We start from the raw sequence: 25,273 nt of genomic DNA, 5'->3' as shown, positions 1-25,273 counted from the left end.
TACTACCCTGCTAATAAGCAATTTGCTCGGTAGCCATCAGCACCCAGGACCCTCCCCACTGCTCCTTTTCAAATATTTCTTATAATTTAGAAAACCTAATATTTAAACCAAAATTGCTTTGCTGTGGCAAAACCTCAATACCTATATATCTCTTTGACTCTGAAGAGTAACTAGAATAAGATTACGGCTTTCTATTGATAGAAATTTGGTATTTCTTGAATTATTGATAGAAAAATCCATATGATAAAAATTTATTACTATGACACCCATTATAATATCCCAGGTTAAGAATACTCTGTGTTCTACAAACACTTGAAAGCCAAAGATCACTTAAAACAAACACAAGCAGGTCCAAGACAAATGCTCCAAGTTACGATAAACAGGAAATACCACAGAGAGAGACAACTTCAGACCACTTGGCCCTTGCTTTCACTACGTTCTTTCTGGAAGTAATTTTATACATTACCATGGCTTTTACGTACTAAATCCTTAGAGACCAAATAGATGACTAACTTACTTTAATAATAATTTATGATAAGCTTGGTTTGGGGATGGGGAATAAACTCTTGATACATCCCAAGGACGCATCTATTCTTAAAGCCCCTTTATTCTCAAGGACTCCTTTATTCTAATGTGATGGCTCCTGAAAAAAACATCCCTTTTCAAGGATACTTTTTTCAAACACAATCAATAATCTACAATCAACTTTGTAATCTCTTTGGAAACCAGGACCTTTCCAGCTTTGGAGTTATGAAGATAAAATGCACGGCTGGATTCCTACAGGACAAAGATTTAAATTTTTCAATTTGTTGGTTATTAATCAGGTTACTAATAGTACTCTGGTGTTTGATAGATAATAAGAAGCTAAAAATGTAGCTTTTAAAATTATTATTTTTAGTAACAGAATGTTACTCAGTAATACAAAGGAGTGAACTATGGACACATGCAATGACATGGATGGATCTCAAGATAATTATGCTGGTGAAAGAAACAAGATTTTAAAAAATACATATTGTATTACTCTACATAAAATTTAAAAAAATAAAATGCATTGTTATAGGCAATAAAATAAAATAATTGGTTTTAGAATTCCAGAGTTGAAATTAGTTTTAAAGCACATCTGGTCCTGCCCTACCCAGAGCTTGGATCTCTTTAGCAACATCTGTAACAAGGCATTGTCCAACCCCTGCCCCAAAAGCCCCAGCAATGGGGAACTCCCTACCTTGGGACAGAGATCATTCTGTCTTCTTATACCATCTTAAAAACATTTTCCTTATTCTGAGTCAACTCTTCTGTCCTGTAGCTTTAATCCTTGATCCTAGTTATAGCCCTTTAAGTCTCACTGGACAAACCTAATCCCTTCGTTTGACAGTCCTCCAAATATGTGAAATCCCCTACCATGTCTTCAACACTCTCTTCCAAAGATGCTTGCTTCCTTGAATCATTCTTCATAGAACATGATTTTGGTTCTATCACTACCCTGATTTCTAATCTCTGTATCAGTGGATTTCAACCAGGATTTTGTAACACAATCATTCTTGTGATCACTAAGAAAAGAAAGGGTAAATTGCTGGGACTTCCCTGGTGGTCCAGTGGTTAAAACTTCACAGTCCCAATGAAGGGGGCCCAGGTTTGATCCCTCATCGGGGAACTAGATCCCACATGCCGCAACTAAGAGTCTGCATGCCTCAACTAAAAGATCTTGCATGCCACACGCACTACTAAAGATCCCACATGCCACAACTAAGACCTGGTGCAGCTTGATAGACAGATACCAGATGTTAAATTATAGAATAGAAGAGAAAAGAAAAGAAGGGAGGAAGGGAGGAGAGGGGGAGGAGGAGGGGAGGTGGGGAGGGGGAGGGGGAAAAGAAAAGGCAAGTTGCTATAGCAACTACACTACAAAGTAAGGATAACTTACTTTATACGTTATTTTGTGCCACAGACTTGGAAGAAACTAAAAATACCCAGGTGAGTATTTTTCTCCTGTGAATCTGATAAACCACATGATCCATGGTGGATTAAAGGATCAGAACCATTGCTTTAAATACACTCCAGTTTATCTACAGTCTTTGAAAAGTGTAGCAGCCAGAATTGAATGAAAAACCAAGAGGTGGGTTAGCTAGGACAATACAAACTTGTTCATTAAATGAAAATCTTCTCCTCTTCCTACTGCTACTTGCCCTTCAGGACTCAGCTAAAGTCTTACCTCTTATATGAAACCCTTAAACTGGCAGAGATACATTTTGAATTCCCTATTACTCAGCCATAAAAAGAAACGAAATTGAGTTATTTGTAGTGAGGTGGATGGACCTAGAGTCTGTCATACAGAGTGAAGTCAGAAAGAGAAAAATAAATACCATATGCTAACACATATATATATGGAATCTAAAAAGAAAAATGGTTATGAAGAACCTAGGGGCAGGACAGGAATAAAGATGCAGACGTAAAGAATGGACTTGAGGACACAGGGAGGGGGAAGGGTAAGCTGGGACGAAGTGAGAGAGTGGCATGGACATATATACACTACCAAATGTAAAATAGATAGCTAGTGGGAAGCAGCCGCATAGCACAGGGAGATCAGCTGGGTGCTTTGTGACCACCTAGAGGGGTGGGATAGGGAGATGCAAGAGGGAGGAGATATGGGGATATATGTATATGTATAGCTGATTCATTTTGTTATAAAGCAGAAACTAACACACCATTGTAAAGCAACCGTACTCCAATAAAGATGTTAAAAAAATAAAATAAAATAAATTTAAAGTAAAAAAAAAAAAATTTTTTTTGAATTCCCAAAGTGCTTCCTTTGGGTGCAGGACTAACCTAGACTCCAAGGTCCTCTACTTCCAGTCATCATGTGTCCTTGGACAGAGTTCTTGACTCCTCCTGAGCTCAACTTCCTAAGGCTTAACATGGGGGTTCTTCTACCTCACCAGGCAGCTCTCAAATTTCTTAACACAGTACTTGGTAATTTTAATTCATTGTCTTTCCTCTAGTCTGCTCTAAACCTTGCTCAGAACAGTGAACTGCTAAGCTCCAAATATAGGGTACTTCCAGAATCATGGGCCCAGAAAAGAAGAGATTGCTCTAAGAAACTGAAATTTTCAGTTTCTTACTGAAATGAGTCAACATAACATTATTGCAATGGCCATCTGTGGAAATCATCCTTGTATATTACCCATAGTTAAAGATGACTCGTGACATAAGACGAAGGTGCTATCCCCAAATGTCCTCTGCAATACATCAGTCCAAATAGTAACTTATCCTCAGATGATCCAAACTTACCACAAGCACTGTCTTGAAAAAATATAATAACAAAAGTCTCTAGTTTACAGTACCATTATTGACCACGAGACTGCTACTCTAATTCTAGATAATGTTGACTGCTATGACAGACGTCCTTGGATTGGAGATGGGCAACTTCATCAAGCTATCACTCAAGAATACTCAGTTCCTCTCCTCAAACCTGGGACTCGGTGAGTAACCTTCTCAGCTGTAATGTAACAGCCCAAGCACATACACAGAAAGGCGAGTGTGCCTGGTGCGGGGAGCTGATGCCAGCCACGCTCTCCCACTACCAATTAATACATCATCACTCCAGTTTGCGCATCGGTCTCCCGGGGGCTTTGTGCGAGTGAATTGATTCCTCAGCCTAATCCCCTCTGGGAAAATGAACTGAGTTCTGTTCTTGAAAAGCTGAGCGATACAATCTGTGCTATCAAGACTCCCACACTGGCAGGGACTCTAAATGCCCTGGATCCTATAACGACAATACCTACGTGTTGGTGCCTCATCAATAATGCAGGAGGTGTGTACCTTGCAACCCCTTTTCCCCCCACCAGACCCTCCTCTGCCTTATTTACCAGCCCTGCTCCCTCCAAGGGAGGAGGAGTTCCTTCTTTGGTCAGATTCAGACATTTGTCAGGCCACTGACAGGACAAGACAGGGTGGCTGTCCTTAGCAGCCCCACTGACATTCTTTTTTTTTTTTTTTTTTTAAACATCTTTATTGAGTATAATTGCTTTACAATGGTGTGTTAGTTTCTGCTGTATAACAAAGTGAATCAGCTATACACATACATATATCCCCATATCCCCTCCCTCTTGTGTCTCCCTCCCACCCTCCCTATCCCACCCCTGGAGGTGGACACAAAGCACCCAGCTGATCTCCCTGTGCTATGCGGCAGCTTCCCACTAGCTATCTATTTTACATTTGGTAGTGTATATATGTCCATGCCACTCTCTCACTTCGTCCCAGCTTACCCTTCCCCCTCCCCATGTCCTCAAGGACAGGAATAAAGACATTCTCTTTACTCTCTTCCCCCACTCACCTGGCTCTCAGGTATGGCCCTCATCTCTTTACCTCATCTGAGAAAGGAGTATAGCTAGGGCTACAGACCCAATCACCTTCCACTCTACTCCCACAGGCTCAATGGAACATACTGGTTTCAATGCTCAATTTAGTGATAAGGTAGGTAGGGGGTTTTGAATGGAATAGGATGTATCATTTGACCTTAAGCGCAAGCCACATTTTTCTTTCTTTTATCAGAGAACCCTAGTGAAACCCCATCCACTTAAACCCTAAAAACTTACCAATTGGGCTTCCCTGCTGGCGCAGTGGTTGAGAGTCCGCCTGCCGATGCAGGGGACATGGGTTCGTGCCCCGGTCCGGGAGGATCCCGTGTGCCGCGGAGCGGCTGGGCCCGTGAGCTGTGGCTGCTGGGCCTGCGCATCCTGAGCCTGTGCTCCACAGCGGGAAAAAACTTACCAATTGTTTTATGTTAGTCTAATTTTGTCCAAGAGAATACCATCTCTCTGAAAGTGCAGCTGATTTCTAGATTCTCCCTGTATCTTTTGTTTTCTTTCATAGTACCTAGCACTAAATATTTGTTCACTGAGGTTATTTACCCTTCAGTTAGTATAGATATATTATTTTTATCTTAAGCCTCTGATCTTTTCTCACTAGGCCAATATCAGTCATCATAGTTGGGTTCTTGGTGCCAATACAATTATAATACAAATGTGACACGGGACTGGGAATTGTGGGGCAAGGACTAATTATAAGGTGCTCATCCGACACAAAGTATAGTTATACTAAGAGTTTCTAACAAAGATAAACAAAACAGTTTAAATTCTTATAGAAAAGGCACAGCTCCCCTAAAAATCATTTGAAAACTTAATAGTTTGAAAAACATTTGAGAACTACACAGGATAAATCAGAGGCAATGAACTGATGCAGATAATGGACAAAGAGGTGTCAGATATTCACACCCTCAAAATGCACACAAGTACTTGACCTCCAAGGACCAAAGTGAATTAATATTCATGAAGTAGAAAGAGACAGCCAGCTTAGGGAGAGGACTAACCAGGGCAACAAAGGAGACCCGAGACAGACCTCTTGCCATCGTTTCCTGGAGCTTCCTGATTCTTGCCTAAGAATCAGACTGATGCAGCTGGGCGTGGGGTCGGGGAACATGCTCTGCAGTGACACGGCCTGTGTTCCAATCCCAGCTCTGCACCACCAGCTGTGGCCTTGGGAAACTTACTGGACTTCTTAAGCCTCCCTTTCCCTATCTGTAATATTGGGATTACAACAGTTTATTTACATACGTGAATGGCACTGTGCCTGACACACGGCACGCAGCAAGTTATCCTGGGGTCTTGACTCCTACTACACATCTTGGTCCTGAGCCATTCTTCAGACCTCCCTGTCAACAGGGAAGAAGACTCCTCCTCTTGCTTAGGCTAACCCCTCCATCTCGGCCTGGGACTCCACCACCCCTCCCCTGCTTGGAGAGGTGCTCAGCTGGTTGCCCCCTGTCTGTTAGACACATCCAATGAGCACCTCAATGCCCTGTTCCACCTTAAAATCTCCTCCATCAACACTGTGTCCCTCTACAAATACTTCCCTACATCTCTCTGGTCCTTCAGAGAAACTGATAGAAAAAATCAAAGGCCACCTCGTAAAAGGTGACCTATACTCCAATCCTCTGTTCACTTCTCCACGCCTGCAGCCTTAGAGACTGACCCACACCCCACCGAAATTGCTCTCGACAAGGCTGACAGTGCTTCCCGGATGCCAAATCCAATGGCCGTGTGTCATTGACAATTATGTGCTTGACAGCAACATTAGACTGTATTGTGCTCTCCCTCCCCATGTTCTGTTCCCTAGGATTTCAGGACACTCCCCTTATTTTCCTCCCACCTCCTTAATCTCCTCTGAGGGCACCTTTTCTCTACTTGTCCTCTCAACATTGATATTTTTCAGGGCTCAAGGTTTGGCTTTCTTCTCATCTGTCTGCTTGCATGCCGATTTCACTGCCTTCCTGGATCAGTTTATGATCCCAAATTTACATCTCCAGCCCTGGTTTCTCTCTTAAGTTCCAGATCGCCACTCCTCAGCCAAATGCCTGTGTATCTTCACTGGAACATCCTACAAACATCTCAAATTCAACATACGCAAAACCAAATACCCATATTTCCTTCCAAACTTCCTTCCAAAGCCTGCAACTACTCCTGTCTTCCCTATGCCCATATCTGGCAAATCAAAAATGCATTTCTACATTTGGGAATGTGACTTTTTGAACCCCAAGCACACACGTGTATATACACACATCAAAATATTGGCAGGATTACTCCAAAGTATTTGAAGCGTTTTTAAAAGGGCCTAGAAAAGGAAGGAATCTCTTTCCCCTTCCTCTGCCTGAAAGCAGACTCTCAGCTCCTTTTCAATGAGACTTACCTTTTTATCTTAACACTCACCCCCATACATCACTTCCTCCAAGAAGCCTTCCCTGAGCCCCTGAGAGCACGGTATTCAGCTCTCCTCTGTGACCCCCCAAAGTTCCCCATTTCAACCACTGCACTGTTGAGTATCTTACTATGTTAGTGACTCAGTATCATCACCACCAGTTAACAGGGCTTCCTTCCTCACCAGGATTTTTGTTGTTGTTGTTGTTGTTGTTGTAGTACGCGGGCCTCTCACTGTTGTGGCCTCTTCCGTTGCGGAGCACAGGCTCCGGACGCACAGGCTCAGCGGGCATGGCTCACGGGCCCAGCCGCTCCGCGGCACGTGGGATCCTCCCGGACCGGGGCACGAACCCGTGTCCCCTGCATCGGCAGACTCTCAACCACTGCGCCACCAGGGAAGCCCCCTCACCAGGATTTGAGCTACTGTTTTCGTTATCTTTGTGATCCCAGTGCTTGACATAAACAAATGCTCAATGATGTTGGCAGAATCAATGCATGGCCAATATTGCTAATAAACCTGGACTAGTCTGGAGAGTCGACAATTTAAATTATAGGCCCAGCATCTGATCTCAGATTCTGTGACTCACTGTGTGACCTTGGCAAGTCCTCTCACTCCCTAAGCCTGGGTTTCTGTATCTTTCAAGGAAATTGGAACAGGAATATCACCTTCCTCACAGGGCTATTGAGACAATTAAATGAGATGAAGTCCATAACCTTTCTTAGCAGGTAATAGCAGGTTCTGTAATACTTTGGGGCATCTACTGGGAGGTGGGGGGATAGAAGGCAATGGAGCAGGGGAGGGGGGTAGACAGGAAATTTGCAGTTTTACTCACATGATGTAAATTCAAGTTTGCTATCTCTTCCATTTTGAAAATGGAAACAGTGTCAAGATAACAAGGATAATCTAAAGGATCGTTTGCTAATAATGTGACCAGGGATTAGTGGGGTACAGGTGGGAGGAGGCATTTGGTAGGGATATGAATGGAATACTGGTATCTTTTCAGACATTTGCGGTGCCTGAGCTTTCTCAGGAGGTGGGGAGAAGGGCCAAAGACCTTGAGCACTATAATTTGTTTTCTCCCTGAAAAAAGATCATCATGCTATACCTAATCCAAATGGAACTTAAAATGATTAAAGTCACAAAGCAGCTCAGCATTCATTAGGGATTCAGGCAAAGGCAATGCTCAAGCACTAATATTAACTGTGGTTCTTAGCCTTTGGAGTTGGCAAGATGAACCCAGCTTCCTGCAGACCAAACACTTATGCTAATTGACAAGAAACTTTCTGGGAAAAGAAAAAAAGGCAGCCAAATCTAAGAGACCTGTCAACGCCAGGGTCATCAGTGAAGTGATAACCAGAAAAGAGCTGAAATCAAAGGCTGTGTCTGCCTTCCCCGTGCACACTTGTTCAGTGGGAGCCCATGGTGGTCACAGCTCCTTTAACAATATTTATAATGAAGGAACGGACGCTGCAGATGTCAACCTCGATTATTCATAAAGCGTCCTCCTGCTCAGATCCACCCGGAGGCTAACAGTAAAAGCACCTGATTCCCAATTCTCAAACACAAAAGCATACGGAGCTTGAAAGAGGAGCTGACTAATAAAGTTTGCATATCCCTAAGAAAAAGAGCACACAAGGAAGAAGAAAAGGAATGGCAAGATTAAACAAAAACAGTAAGCTTGGATGGGAAATGATAAAAATTTTAAAAGGCAGGAGCTTAAATCTATTTTCCTCTTTTTCTGCTTTTTTTTTTTTTTTTTTTTTTTTTTTTTTTTTTAATAACGTCCTTGTTCATTTACATTTCAGTATAAGCCATTTGGAGGAAACAGCTGTTTTATCTCCTGACTAGAATGCTGAGGTGCTTTGAAGACTTACTATGAGAGCATAAGGTTGCTAAACTCTGTTTGGGAGAGCACTAGTGGCTTTAAACTGTGAGGACAGGCAGAGAGAGGCCTTCACCTCTGGTTCTCTTAGACAAGGAGGCCTGAGACCAGAGGCTTGGAGGACTCACGTAGGTGGTCTGTGTAGGGGGAAGAGTCCCAGGCTGGCTCTCGAGTCTACGTCCAGGCTCTCCAGCCCCCTAGCTCTATGACCTAATTATTCATCCTTCCTCAGTTTCCTCATTTGTAAGATGGGAATAATAATACCACTTCCACCTAAAGCTACTGAGAATATTTAATTAAAAAAGGAAAATAAAGCCCAGAGCTGGGATTATAGTGGGCCCTTAAGAAATGCCACTTATTTGCTGTTATTATCAATCCTGACAAGATTGTTAAGTACAAATTAAACGGTTTGCTTTTGGACTTGGTGATTTTAATAGAGGTATGGTTTAAGTTTATGGTAATGTCATGTTGACTGTCAACTATCCTAACTGGTCTCTCCTTCCGGGCACACCCTAGACTAGGATTATACTTCCTGGTCCCCTGTGGTTGGGTGGGGTCATGTAACTAGTTCTGACCAACAGTTGTGAGAGGAGGTACCATGTATCACTTGTAGACCCAGAGCTTTAATTGTCAGTGCAAAACTTTCCAGAGCTCTCTTCCCATTGTCATGATACCTGCAAATGTTCAAAATGATGGACTAGTCCATCAACTCTGGGGTTCATAAGCCTCTTGAATTTTAGCTGATTTAATAATACCTTTTCACATTTTTGCAAACCCTTAGTAGCTCTTCAAATATTGGTTCTAAAACAAAACAAAACAAAACAAAACAAAAAGGGCTTCCCTGGTGGCGCAGTGGTTGAGAGTCCGCCTGCCGATGCAGGGGACACGGGTTCGTGCCCCGGTCCGGGAGGATCCCGCATGCCGTGGAGCGGCTGGGCCCGTGAGCCATGGCCGCTGAGCCTGCGCGTCCGGAGCCTGTGCTCCGCAACAGGAGAGGCCACAACAGTGAGAGGCCTGTGTACCGCAAAACAAAACAAAACAAAACAAATATTGGTTCTGCCCCATTATTTCTGCTGCAAGTGACCACAAAAGACACTGGGTGTTCTTACAGCAAATGTTCACAATTGTTAAAAATTAGACAAAACCTCAAAATTCATCAGTAAGAGGATCACTAAAGTGAATTATATTCATTCAGTAAAATATTACATAGTAGTTAAGATGTTAACCAACCATATATAAATCAACATACACAAATCACAAAAACCTAATCAGAAAAAAGTATGCTTTTTTAACATACAAAAATGCTACCTATGTTTAAAGGCACATAAAATGTAGTTGGAAGTATAGTAGTATGCATGAGAATTAGAAATATAAAATCAGAATAGAGGTAGGTGGCTTCTGAAGAAAAAAAGAGCATTGGGATGGGGCGAGTATTAACTCTAAATATAACTTATTACTTTAAAAAGCAGAAAAGAAAAATATGAAGACATATCACTAAAAGATTATTACAACTGTGTATGTTTGAAATTTTTCAAAAATTTTAAACCAATGTGACTAAATGAACATATAAAGGTACATGTCAAGGCATGTTCTGCTCAATAACCAAGAGTCATTCATGAACACAATTTATTTAAAAGGTACTTAATATTTTGCCCCAGTCTCTACAGAGATCCAAAACTACAATGGATTAGACAAGACAGAAGTTTCTCTTCTGTGATCACAGTCTAGGAGCTAGTCATCCAGGACTAGTGGCACAGTTCAGCCATCTTCAACCCAGGGTTTCCATAACAAGATAGATGGATGCTCTGACAGCCTCCATCACATCTACAGAAGAGTCAGTGGGAGAGCGAGAAAATGTCAAGGAGACTATACTTCATTCTTTTTAACGGCATAACATGAAATTGCCACACATTTCTCCTTCTCTTATCTTATTGGTGAGAACTTTATTGCATGACCACATCTTGTAAGGGAACGTGACAAATGTACTCTCCGTCTGGGAAACCACACACCTAGCTAAACTCTACAGTTCTATTATTAAAGGAAGAAGAAAAGATGGATATAGCTGCACCACTAGCAGCCTCTGCCAAAGGATGGATTAGGCGGAGCCAGGACTGAGGTGCAGCAAGAACATTTACAAAGGGGAAACCTGTCCTTCTGTCTTTATCTCAGGATCCAACCCCACAAACAGTCCCTGCTCATTTTTCATTGCCAGAGGTGCCTAGCTCTAGTCTTAGCTGTCCTTCCTTCCATAAGCACCTTCCAAGAGCTACACATTCTATGAGGTGCTGGAGGTTCAAAGACGGAGTGACATGGACCCTGCCTTCAAGAGAAAAACACAATTACGACACCCACGATCAGCATGAAAATGGTAGTATCGATGGTTTTATCTGAGCACTGGGGTGGACCCATGATGAACCAGCCAGACAGTCTCGGAAGACTTCTCTGTAAAGTCTCTCCAGGCTTCACAGAGAATGTGATCCTGGAATTGAGGCTTGCAGGTTGCAAGAAGGAGGCTCTTAGGGAGATGGGGCTCTGACCAGAGGGAATAACATATGCAAAGGTAAGAGAATGGGAAACATAACATGTACAGGAAAACAAAGACATTCCGTGTGATGTAAATTAATAAAGCAGTGAGCCAAAGATGAAGCTTGGGTGAGGTCAGATCATGGACAGTCATTCACAGGAAGGCATTCAGATTTTAAGGCATTCAGATTTTATCCTGCATATACAGAGGTAGCCAGGAACAAATTTTGAACCAAGGAAGGGACAATGTTAGGTTTCTTAGAAAGATCACTCTGAATGCAATGTGGAAGATGGATCAGGTGGGAGAGAAAACTATCAATAAGAAACAAAGGCAGAGGTTGACAGTTCTGGGGGATGGGGAAGGATGAGTTCAATGTGTGACTTGTTTGATTTGAGGTCCCTATAGGACACCCGGTGGAGATGGCCGGTAAATATGGTACCGGACACATGTGAAGCTCGGGAAAGTTCTGGCTTCCACAGTCTGTTACTCCTTCACTTTGCAGTTTCTGGGATGGAGAAAACGCTTTGCAGCTCCAACACGCATTTCTGCTTCTCAATTTCAGGGGGCTGGTCTGCCACTCCACGCCCGTTGAGAACCCTGGTATCCCCAGCCGGTGCCCCCAGACTCCTGCCAGTGAACTGTCCCCCACATTATACAGCGCTGCTGGCGGCACAGTGCTGGGAATTCAAATCTGGTTGAACCCCTTACTAACGGGAGCGATGTGAGCCTGAAGGGGAGACCTCTGGCGCGAGCACCGAGCTTCGCATCTGGCCCTGTCATGTTTAGCGGTTTTATCAGACAAGATGAAGGCAGACAAGGCATCTTCCACCCATTTCCAGATGACATCAAGACAGAAGAGGCAAGTTTGTGGATGTCAGGATGAGAATTCAGAGAAAACTAAATATGTTAAAATCAACGAGATAAAATATAATGGGGAAATATGCAAAGCCTGTCAAATAAACTTGTTCAAATAAATGAATGCAAAAGTAAACTCATCGGGGGGCTTCCCTGGTGGCGCAGTGGTTGGGAGTCCGCCTGCCGATGCAGGGGACACGGGTTCGTGCCCCGGTCCGGGAAGATCCCACATGCCGCGGAGCCGCTGGGCCCGTGAGCCATGGCCGCTGAGCCTGCGCGTCCGGAGCCTGTGCTCCGCAACGTTAGAGGCCACGACAGTGAGAGGCCCGCGCACTAGAAAATGTTATCCAGAGCACAAGGACCACCACCTCCCAGGGATCAATCAGCAGAACAAACCTGAATCCATTTTCCAGGGAGATGGCTCCCACTTTAAATAAAATAAGTGGCCAATTATTTTCTCTCTTAGTTACTGTTCTATTCTACAAGTACTCCCGTTCACTCACCCTGGATTCTCTGGACACACAGCTACATTTTTCTACAAATATCTTTCTAGAAATGTTATTTCATAGTTACCTGTTCATCTATGTATTTTTATAAGTACTAACCAAGACTTAAGGCAGCTTCCAGACTGTAATCTGACCATCCTTACCTGCAAGTCACCCCTTGACTCATGTTCACACAGCCCACTGTACCTCTCCCTCAAACTTTCATCACCATTGTAGTTTATGTCATGTCATTTTCAATGTTTGTAAGCTCCACATCTGACTGATTCATTAGTCCATCTCCAGTGCCTCATGCAGAGATGGCCCATAGTAGGTACAGAGTAAATATATACAGAAGGAGTGAATAAATGAATGAAAAAAATAAATGACAGACACCCAGAAGATTCATAACCTGACCCTCCTACACTTCTGGTGGGAATGTAAATTGGTGCAGCCACTATGGAGAACAGTATGGAGGTTCCTCAAAAAACTAAAAATAGAGTTGCCATATGATCCTGCAATCCCACTCCTGGGCATATATCCGGAGAAAACTTATTTGAAAAGACACATGCACTCCAATGTCATAGGAGCACTGTTTATAATAGCCAAGACATGGAAGCAACCTAACTATCCTTCAATAGATGAATGGATAAAGAAGATGTGGCAATATATAACAATGGAATATTACTCAGCCATAAAAAAGAATGAAATAATGCCATTTGCAGCAACATGGATGGACCTAGAGATGATCATATTAAGTAAGTCAGACAGAGAAAGATAATCATGTCACTTATATGCAGAATCTAAAAAAAAAGATACAAATGAAGTTGTTTACAAAACAGAAACAAACTCACAGACACAGACAACAAACTTATGGTTACTAAGGGGAAAAGGTGGGGGGAGGGATACATTGGGAGTGTGAGATTGACATGTACTATATTTAAAATAGATAACCAACAAGGACCTACTGTTTAGCACAGGGAACTCTACTCAGTATTATGTACTAACCTAAATGGGAAAAGAATTTTAAAAAGAATATATATATATATATATATATATATATATATATATATATAACTGAATCACTTTGCTGTACACCTGAAACTAATATAACATTGTAAATCAACTACAGTCCAATATAAAATAAAATTTTTTAAAAAACTTATAATTACCAAACAGGAAACGGGGTAGGGAAGGGATAAATTAGGAGTTTGCGATTAACATATACACACTACTATATACAAAACAGACAACTAACAAGGACCTACTGTATAGCACAGGGAACTCTACTTAATATTCTGTAATAACCTATATGGGAAAAGAATCTGAAAAAGAATATATATATATATATATATATATATATATATATATATGAATCACTTTGCTGTATACCAGAAACTAATACAAGATTGATAACCTGTTTTAATAACACAAGATAATGTCAAAGTTCTTTTTTGTGCAACTGTTTCACAATGGGAAAATAAATTCTTTTAACCACTTTTTTACTAATTGTTCATCATTATCACTCATGTCCGTACTGTCAGCTATTTCTAGTCAAATTATCTACATACCGCTAGTTGCCGGCAGCAGAGGACTTGCCTGGGAGAGAAAAGTAGCAAAGAATATATAATACTGTCCCCTGCTCTCCTACACTGTAAGTTCTCCTTGTATAAAGTAGATATTCCAGGGAAGAAAGACATTCAGTCCCTGATCTCCTCCTCCTTTTCTCACATCCATATTCACTTTTTAGCTAGAAAAAAAATTTGTTAAAAATTCCAAGCAAAAAAAAAAAAAATTCCAAGCAAAAGCCCTCCTGCATAAGGCATGAGTAAAGGACTATTTGTATACAAGGGCTGATTTGGCTATGAACAGGAGAAAGGTGGAAAGAGAGAGGGTCAGGAGGTAATTTAGAGAATGCCGACAGAATGTAGGTGAGGCTAATCGCATCAATTCTCTTTGAACAACTCCTGCCCTTTGTATCACAGATTCCACATGCAGCTGGTGATGTGACTCTGCTCTACACGCAACTAGAGCCATCAAAAATTCTCTCTGCGGAACTTCCATGGAGGATTCCACCTGGTGGAAGTACAGCCATTTCATTTTTATAGTGGCCTAATTAAGGTGTTCCAGTCCCTATTTGTTCTGTAAAACATACCATAAAAAGCTACCGTTTAAAAATTTTTCAAGCAAGCCATCGATTCCACTGCCCTAAGAGGAGCAAAATGCCATTTACAAATTACTGTCATGGAGGATTATTGAACAAGCTGTCAGCAACCCATTTCACAAATCATTTGGTAGGGACCAACCTAGGTGCTTGCCTAGCTAGATACTGGAAGGGAGAACTTCACCACCAGTTAGCTCAAATTCTTAATTTTAAAAGGCCTCAATTTTAGCTATTCCCACCCCTATTCAAAAGACACAAGAAGTATTTCAGAAAATAGCCAGTTTCTCCCGTACCAAGAGCCACAGATAGTGAGGGAGGAACTGCTCACCCTCGGAAGGATTAGGCCATTAATTGAGCATCCAAAGCTCCAGGTAACGTCCAACCTCAAGTGAGTAATCCCAGCTGCCGCCACTCTGGGTGACATAAAGCGAGGGCTATTTTACTGTCACTGTACAGTGAAATGTTTTATGGTTTAACATTTTGTTCCTTTATGCATCTGGAAGTTACGATCACCGTGTAACACAGTTTTTTTAAAAAAAATTCACTTCACATTTGGGTTATGTTCATTCTTAATTTGTAGAAAAACAAAACTTCCAATATAGCTGTAATAAAAAATAGATTTGGGGTTTCGAATACTCTCCCTCCTTTTTTTCTCTTAAACTTCTTTGTCCCAAAAAAGGGATTTTCATTTTTTGTTTTTAACTTTTCTGGGACTTCCCTGGCGGTCCAGTGGTTAGGACTCTGCACTTCCACTGCAGGGGGCAAGGGTTCGATCCTTGGTCGGGGAACTAAGATCCCGCCTGCCATGCGGTGCGGCCCAAAGAAAAACTTCTCTTATGTTGTCAAGTAGAAACAGTGTTCCCAAGCAGACAGGCAGCAGGTAAAGCAGGTCAATCTTCCTCCCCTGTGTGAGTGCTACAGCACAGAGGTATCTGCTTCACCATCAGAGCAGATCTGAACATCCACACCCATTCAGGACAGAAAAAGAATTTGGATTTAATTTTTACATAACAACATGTCAAGGAGTAATCCAAAGTTAGGCAACTGTGGCCATTCTAACGACCACTCAAAAATAAAGCACCGGGCTTCTCTGGTGGCGCAGTGGTTGAGAGTCCGCCTGCCGATGCAGGGGACACGGGTTCGTGCCCCAGTCCGGGAAGATCCCACATGCCGCGGAGCGGCTGGGCCCGTGAGCCATGGCCGCTGAGCCTGCGCGTCCGGAGCCAGTGCTCCGCAACGGGAGAGCCCACAGCAGTGAGAGGCCCGCGTACTGCAAAAAAAAAAAAAAAAAAAGCACCACCGACAATCCAGAATGGGAGACTTTTCTTTCCTAAAGAAACTCATTATGTGAATATTTTAAATACCCTAACAAATATTCCAGTTAGGCTTGCCAGAACTTTGACTTGCTCAATAAAAGGTTTGGACTGTCATATATAAGTTTCATGCCCACTCTATGGAAACAACCATTCAGAAGGGAAAAAAAAAAATTGAAGGTTACACTGGCCAAATTCTTTGGTTGCCAGCTTTAAAAGTTGGCTTTTCCAAAATGTCATGAAGAGATTAGTGGTAGGACGGGAATAAAACACAGACTTACTAGAGCATGGACTTGAGGATATGGGGAGGGGGAAGGGTAAGCTGTGACGAAGTGAGAGAGTGGCAGGGACATATATACACTATCAAATGTAAATTAGATAGCTAGTGGGAAGCTGCCGCATAGCACAGGGAGATGAGCTCGGTGGTTTGTGACCACCTAGAGAGGTGGGATAGGGAGGGTGGGAGGGAGGGAGATGCAAGAGGGAAGAGATATGGGAACATATGTATATGTATAACTGATTCACTTTGTTGTAAAGGAGAAACTAACACACTATTGTAAAACAGTTATACTCCAATAAAGATGTTTAAAAAAAAAAAGTTGGCTTTTCCTTCTTGTGAAAGGCATGCATACATTTAAGCGACTCCATCCACCATACCCTACCTCTTCCCATTCCCTCAACAGAAACAACACAAGAAATAAAATGTGGAAGGCACCACATATTAGCATCCTCCAAAATCATTTCTTCAACCATCCATTGATCACGCAGTGCTTGTTACTACTGAAGAGTTCATATACGTCTCATCTATGGCTTCCAATCCATAACTGTAACTAAATCAAAGAAAAGGTATATTGGAATTGGAAGGAAGGTAAGAATTTAGATTCCTTTTTACGTCTGTGATGGCCAGGACACTTGAAGGGTGTCCTTTTACATTTTTAATCCCAGTTCCCTAGAAGCAAAACGTGTGAGTATTCATAGCAGAAAACAAAGGGAATCAAAAGAATAATTTCATGCCACAACTATTATCATAAGCAATAAAATGGTTAGTTAGAAGGCTATTCACACTTTAACCACTTTTGGAAACAGATGGTTCTAAATGTGACTAATTTTCCTGAACATTTAACAACAACATCAGAAATTAAACATGTTACAGAAACCATTAAGGTTCGGTCTCACCCCTGTTCCTATCAGTGTTGTCTATTAGGGAAATCATATCACATTAATGTATTTACATGAATTGAAGGAGGAAGCTGGAAGAAAGAAAAGAATTAGCTACCACTACATACTCCAAAGCAAAGGCTGGCTCTTCCTTTCCCATTTTAAACCAAACACCCGCTTGCTGGTTTCCCTTCTGGCCAAGAAAGTTGGCAGATCAAGTTCAGGTTTTAAAATAAGTTTCCTTAGCTAGAATCTTGATCCATTCCCAGAAGCTATAGTCCATTTCCACCTCAGATGAATAAGAATATCCTACTTGTAAATGTGGTCTAGCAAATAAGAAAGGAGGCTTGAAGCAGGAATCCCAACTGCAACCCTGGTTTTGTCTGAACCTACAGCAAACAGTCGAGGAAGAATGCAGATTTACACATGCCGAGAACTCCTCCTGGTGGTCTGCTCAGCCACCGTTCAAACTACAAGCCTCGACAAGCACTGGCTGTACCGACCTTTCTCAACTAAACAGCTTCGGTGAAAATCATTTCCCCAACCCCTTTGTGCTGTCATATGACTTAGACACTACAAAACTGTGAAGTGTTTATAAAGGCTTCTTCTGAAATCCTTCGCTCCAAAGGTGTGATGATCATTAATATCTCCTGGCCTTCCTTTTCAAGGGACACATTGAAGATGCTTTATGAATAAAACAAAGATACGGATGTTGTGTTTGCACCTCAAAACTTCAACCTCAAAATGAGCGGGGGGATACAGTGTCACCTACCACTCCCAACAGAGGCGGAGAGACAGGGAAAGTCCTGAGACGGGTGAATGGGGTGAGAGGAAGAGGACAGGGAGCCTGGTGAGCTCAAGGCCTGAAGGCCCTTCAGTCTGAGAAGACGGAGAACGAAAGGGAGAATGACCAAAGGCTTTAAGGTCATTAGGAACCGAGAGAGCATCAGCAAGAGCTTGTTCACAAAATGCTAGAATAGAACTGGGGAAGGGGTGGGGACCTGAAAAGAGGGGCAATTTTGACACTGCAAACAGAGGCATTTAGGATAAAACACTGCTTTCCACAGTAAATCGATGCAATTAATTAATTTCCTCAAACCTCCCCCCCCTTTCTGTAATGATTAAATGGACTGATATCTGTGAAGCTCTAGAAGAGTATATATATTGAGTGATCACTTATTATCAACATCATCATCATCATCATCAATTCCTTCTACCAAATTGTAAGATCCTTAGGGACTGGGGTGTGTCTCACTCACATTTTCACATTTTAATTCCCGCACAGGGTGCCTAGCACAGTGTCCTGCACATGGAATGTGTGTCTGCTGGCCAGCTCTCCAGGGATGGAGAAAACTGATGTGGAGCGATGGCTAGTTTCCATGATGTAAATACCCCCATCAGGGCGAACTTCGAGCAACCAAGATGATGTCACTGAAAGCAGTGTTGGGAGGAGATGCAGCACGTCATCAGTTCCCGGGGGCTGTAAAAGCTGCCCCAGCCTATGACTGGATGCACTCAGTAAATAACTACAGAACTGAAAATGGGTCAAGCCTGAAATGATTTTATACCATGGCCAGCAAAGAGCCAGGTACATGGCTGTTACAAGTGGGACCACACATTCACCATCACCTGCACTCTCAGTAAAATAATCAGGTTTTTCTCCCAGCCAAGAATTTGACCTCTTTTGCTCAGATGTCACTATTACCAAGGAATTCTACATGTAACTTTAGCAGGAAACCTTGTCACCACAGGACACATGTGAACCGTATGCACCACTAAAAAAAAAAAAACCTGGGCTTCCCTGGTGGCACAGTGGTTGAGAATCCGCCTGCCGATGCAGGGGACACGGGTTCGTGCCCCGGTCCGGGAAGATCCCATATGCCGTGGAGCGGCTGGGCCCGTGAGCCATGGCCGTTGAGCCTGCGTGTCTGGAGCCTGTGCTCCGCAACGGGAGAGGCCGCAACAGTGAGAGGCCCACATACCGCAAAAAAAAAAAAAAAAAAAAAAAAAAAAAAAAAAAAAAAACCTAAGTGTCATGGTATTTACTGTTACCAATAAAATGTATACCATGGGTTAATAAACCAGTTACACTAAGTAACTAACAAATGAAATGAATATGAGTCGCTCAAGAGAAGAAACCACAAAGCATTCGAACACTTAGCGAATTCTCAGTCAAGGTAACCAGTTCTTGTGAAGAGGCCTTCCTTCTACCCAGGCTCATGGCTCTGTTGGCCTTGACTGGTCCACATCAACTCTCTCTCAAGCTTAGTCTAGCCCACTCTAAGCCCCTGCCAGGGCAAGCTGCCTCAGCCACCTGGGCCACCAACAGGGGAAGGTCACCCTGGTGGTTCTGTCCCCCTGGCCTCTCCCTGAGCTCTTCCTAACCATTTCTGATGATATTCAGAAGCAGAACTACACTTTCTTTTTCTTTTTTTCTTTTTCTTTTTTTTTGCTTTCATCTGAGAGGAACCACTCTTTGTTCTCATCTCCAGCCTTTCTTGGTGCATATCTCCCTCAGCCTCCACTCACTCGACCTCTTTCAGCCTGTGAGGTGAGTGTGAGTGTGTGTGTGTGTGTCTCCTTAATCAGAATGCCCCCTTTGGCATGAGCTGTAACTTACAATGAAAAGCTTCTCTCCATCAATGCCTCATGAACTGAACTCTTTCCTCCCTTTAAGAAAAAGTCTGCATACTTTGGGAAGAAATTGTCATACTCTGCCTGTAGGTCGTGTATCTCCCATAGTTCTACCCATGACCTCTGGACACCTTTTTCTGAACGTTTTTCCCTCTTGGTCTCAGTTAGAAGGGCCCATACCTCTCTTTTCCTTAAAGAAGACACATAGTTTTTCTAGGTCCAATAAAACAGACAACCAAGACTGCAAAAAATAAACTCACCAACTTAACCAAATACAGTAAAAGTGTTCATGGAACTGGGGTTCAGATCAGAGGCATCCAGAATGACTATGTATCTTATTGCAGTGAGTTTACTGTTCTAACACCAGGTGACATTCATCAGTGGATCAGTCTACAAATTATTAAATCTCATCAAGGAAGCTTCTACACTCTTGCTTTCCTCGGCAGAAATAAATCCACTGTTTAATATATGTGTGGAGACAAATTAATCCTTCTCCCTCTAGATAATTCCTGTTACAGAGAGCTGTATCATAACATAAATCATGCAGATGCTTTAAAAACAGTGTCAGGCTTCCCTGGTGGCGCAGTGGTTGAGAGTCCACCTACCGATGCAGGGGACATGGGTTCGTGCCCCGGTCTGGGAAGATCCCACATGCCGCAGGGCGGCTAGGCCCGTGAGCCATGGCCGCTGAGGCTGCATGTCCGCAACGGGAGAGGCCACAACAGTGTGAGGCCCGCGTACCGCAAAAAAAAAAAAAAAAAAAGTCTTATTTTTAGCAATCATTAAAAGCATTTAATTAATTTAATTAATTTAAAAAAACATTTTTTAAATTGATGAATTCTGAAGTCTGTGCCCAGGTAAGAGGAATAATGGAACCAACTTATGAAGAGGGCTTGACAAAGGAGAATCAAGGCTTTATGGAAGCATGTAGTTTGGGAGGTCCTGTTTAAGACAACACGACAATAATGAATACAAAATTAGGTACAAAAGAAAATGTTTATTTAAAATGGCTATGTGCAAGTGAGGAGTCCTGAAAATTAAATTTTATAAGCTTCATGGTAAACCACCTCCCACCTAGGTTTTCCTAAGAGTGAGCCCCTACCAGTGCTTTCTACAGGTTAAACCCATTATAGAGGGAAGTCCTCTTAACTGTCATCCCAGCCTTCTGAGAAACATATTATTTCTAGATTCATTGCAAAATTGAGGAGACCAAGGCCAAGAAAGGTTGAGCAACTTGCCCAAGGTCACACTGCCATAGAGGACGGAGTTAGGACTTAACTCCTGTGCCCTATGGTTGGCCAGAACACAATGTGGCCTCCTAAAACCAAAAGAATATTTAGAAGTCTTACTTCTACAGTTCTCAATGTTAGTTTATTTTTATTCCACCCTAACTTTCCCAAGAAAAAAGGTACAACAGTAAGAGTGTTTAAAGTGAACATAAATCTGGACCTTGAAGTTGCACAGAAGCTACTCCATCATTAGGTCTTATGTTTTCATTCCCAACTGCTCCAATTCAATCCTCCCAAACACAATAAGCCCCTTCATCGGTCATGGCCAAATGGGTTTCAAGTGGATGAAAGTTATAGCTGCTGATTGTGGGGTTCTCCAAATAACTAAATTCAGATCATTTCGAATGTCAAACTGGCACTTGACAGGCAACAGCTGAGAATCTGACTTGATTGTATTTTGGAGTAAAATCCTTTCCAAGCTAAGGTGTTATACTATAATTCCTCACATTACCCAGAAGTGTCATCAAATAGAAAATAAAGATATTTTTCACCTCCGTAAGTCATTCAAAAACATTGGGGATGATGCTTCTAACGTGGAAAGCTCAGGAATAAAGTTGCTCACTTTCAATGGGAGCATTAACTTCCTTAGGACCCAGAGGCTATCAGGTGTAGTGACATGGGTCATTTACCAAATGGACCCTAAGAGGTACAAGGAACAAAGTACCTTATGTATCCACCACCGAATGTCATTTAAAACTGAAATTAAAGCCACAAAGACCTGGGCAAGCATGAGTTAAGCTAATCAAGAGCGTTTAACAAACATACCGTACTTCACACACAACACACACACGCACACAGAGCCTGGCTACAGCAACAGTACTGCCGTGTTCCAACCAACAAGACACCTCTAGCTTGGTTTGTTGATGTCATCCCTATTTTCAAAGCAATTCAAGAACAGCGTACTTGTTTAACTATTAAGAACCATTTGCTGTCAGTAACTGAGGGGAAAGAAAAGGGAGAAAGCGAGGGAGAAAAGCGTTGTCCTCCTAAGTTCTGGCTGACACTTACACCTCGAAAAGCCATCCAGATGAACTGAATGCCCCACTGCCTCAGCCATCTCTTTTCTAGAACACACTCTGCCGGCTCTCGTCTAAAGATGTGCTCCAAGTTAACAGTGTGGGGCACCAAGGACAAGTCGGAAGGAACTAAAGAGCAAGTAACCCAAAGTCGGGCTCATGTAATAAGCTTGTGAGAACTGAAGGGGCCCCAAATGCAACTTAATCTCAGAGTCACATCACTCGCCAAGGAGCTGAATTTGATGGAGCGCATGTATTTTGAGCCTCATATGAAGTTATTATTTTTTCAAGAATCTGCAAGACCTCCTTGGAGATCACTTAAACACTCTGAGCATCACTTTTTTTTTGCCCTACCATGTGCCAGGCACTGGGGTAGGAGCGCTATGTAGATGGTCACTCATCTATGACTATCTTGTTTATCCTTTTTTTTTTTTTTTTTGCGGTATGCGGGCCCCTCACTGTTGTGGTCTCTCCCGTTGCACAGCACAGGCTCCGGACGCGCAGGGTCAGCGGCCATGGCTCACGGGCCCAGCCGCTCCGCGGCATGTGGGATCCTCCCGGACCGGGGCACGAACCCGTGTCCCCTGCATCGGCAGGCGGGCTCTCAACCACTGTGCCACCAGGGAAGCCCTTGTTTATCCTTTTGACCCCAGGACTTAGCACGGTACCTGGCACATAGTAGGTAGCTCAAAAATAGTATCATCAACATCATCATCACTCTTGTTAATGGTAGAGAAGTTCACAGGTGACATAGAGGTCAACATTTTTCAGAGGTGTGCTCCTATCAGGCTCATGGAATCCCTAAGTCCAGATTCTAAGAGCTATCAACCACCTAGGGTATGGTTTCGGTGGGAGTAGGACAGAGTGAATGACTTCATCAGGGCTTTCTTTGTCACAATTCTCCACACAAGTGACAAAAGCATGTTACCATGAGGCTAAAATGAGTTGTTACTGGTTAGAAAAATTGTGTTCCTCATTCAGAAATCTACAGTGTGACTTTTTAAGGGAGGCCTGCATATTTCACACTGATGGCTTCCAAGTCAAATTACAAAAGGAGATTTAATTAAGAACATGACGGTTTTGCCATGACATCTCTGAGTGACCCTCCATGCCATTCTCTGCTTTAGGCAATTTATATTCATCCACTCACTTACATCTCATCACTTCCTCTTGTGGTAGTACTGGCTTCACGCCCCACTTTACAGGTGGAGAAACTAAACAGATTACAGGGAGGCCAGGGAGAGAATTTGGCAAGGGCTCTGGGACTTCCCTGGTGGCGCAGTGGTTAAGAATCCACTTGCCCACGCAGGGGACACGGGTTCGAGCCCTGGTCCAGGAAGATCCCACATGCTGTGGAGCATCTAAGCCCGTGCTCCACAACTACTGAGCCTGAGCTCTAGAGCCTGCAAGCCACAACGACTGAAGCCCAAACACCTAGAGCCCATGCTCCGCAAGAAGCCATTGCAATGAGATGCCTGCGCGCTGCAAGGAAGAGTAGCCCCAGCTCACAGCAACTAGAGAAAGCCCACGTGCAGCAATGAAGACCCAACATAATCAAAAATAAATAAATAAATTTACTAAAAAAAAAATCTAAGGGCCCTTTAGCCTGGGAAGATGGAGAATGAAAGGGGGAATGATCAAAGGCTATAAAATCATGAAGAGTAAGGAGACCATAAACACGGGTTTGTTCACAAAATGAAAGGCTGGAGATGGAAAATGTAAGAAGTGAAGAGAGATAATGGATTGGATGCAATCACCTAAGAGAAAAATCACTAAACAGAAAAAGATGAAGGGCAAAGTCAAGATTTAGAAGTACCCAGGGAGAATGAATGTCTACTAGACACATTTTTATTGATTCTCTACTAGGTTTCTAGCTTCATGCTAACCTCTTTCATAATGATCTCATTTGATCCTAATAACAGCCCCTCCAGGGAGAGTGTCGAGTTTTTTCATAGCTGCCCAAATGCTTGGTCAATTGAATTCAGTGCTAGTGACTGCATTCCACCAGAATAGCTAGGTTATTTTCAATTTTTCATGATGTCTCTAAATCCGTGCCTCTGGTCACTCATTCTATTGTGTTTACCTATTTCTCTGTTCCTGTTCACTCTAACTGAATTCAGAGTAACTCTGCTATTTTGAAGTACTGTACTCACCCACACTCTTTGTTCTCCTTTCCAATGAACCCCCCATCAGTCTCCTCATCTATTATGGACTGAATGTATGAGTCCTCCCCAAATTCCTAAGTTGTAACTCCACTTTCCCATGTTGTGGTATTAGGAGATGGGGCCTCTGGGAGGTAATTAGGATTAGATGAGGTCATGAGGGTGAAGCCCTCAAGAATGGGATTAGTGCCCTTTTAAGCGTTAGAAGAGCTTGCTTCCCTTCTCTGCTCCCTGCCATGTAAGGACCCAATGACAAACCAGCAGCCTGCAACCCGGAAGAGGTCCTCACCAGAAACCAATCATGCTGGCACCCTGTTCCTCCAGCCTCCAGAACTGTGAGGAATACATTTATGTAGTTTATAAGCCACCTCATCTATGGTATTTTTTGTTAGAGCAGCAGCCCAAACTGACTAAGACATCATTTTGCAGAAACCCAGAATTTCCTAAAAAAAAACCAAACAAATCAATAAACAAAGAAACCAAGAAAACAAAGAAAGCTATTTATGTGGGTCCAACAGCAAAATGTAATGTAGATGGAGCCAAAGAGGCCTTTGAGAGCTAGAATAATAAGCTGCAGGTACTTAACAAGACAGTAGTCATCTATGATAAATATAAGTGTCTTTGGTTGAAAAAAAATTGTAGGTGAATAGGTTTATCCTATTAAAAAAGAAAAACTTAAAGAGACTTGGTCAACAATAAATCCAGTATGAATCACCAATTTGATATAACTTCCAGAGAAGATAATGTGACTGGGGCCTCGTTAACAGCTACTATGCATAAATCTGAGCCCACCCCTGACATGAATATTACTTTCACTTCTAGAAGCTACACCTAGGACAAGCTATAATTTGTTCAAGGCAAGTGACCACAATAGTGAAGAAATTCAAGCCCTGTCATGTGAGGAATGGTCCAAGTTAATGGGACTATTTAGCTTAAAATATTGAAAGGAAGATGGGATCAAGGAGAGACAATAGTTGTTTTCAATTATGCAAAGGGCTCCCACGTGGAGAACTAGTTTGTGTTGGTTCGTGTTATACAACTCCA

General features: G+C 42.6%; 1 pseudogene; it reads left to right on the top strand.

The window, feature by feature from the left end:
- Positions 1 to 3,376: 3,376 nt before the first annotated feature.
- LOC131752894 (dual specificity protein phosphatase 5 pseudogene) overlaps positions 3,377 to 25,273 on the top strand; it is a 63,934-nt pseudogene continuing 42,037 nt past the window's right edge.

The sequence above is a fragment of the Kogia breviceps genome, chromosome 3 (genome assembly GCF_026419965.1).
Source record: "Kogia breviceps isolate mKogBre1 chromosome 3, mKogBre1 haplotype 1, whole genome shotgun sequence".
Classification (NCBI taxonomy): domain Eukaryota; kingdom Metazoa; phylum Chordata; class Mammalia; order Artiodactyla; family Physeteridae; genus Kogia; species Kogia breviceps.
The sequence above is the reverse complement of the archived record's forward strand: the minus strand, read 5'-3'. Positions and strand labels throughout refer to the sequence as shown.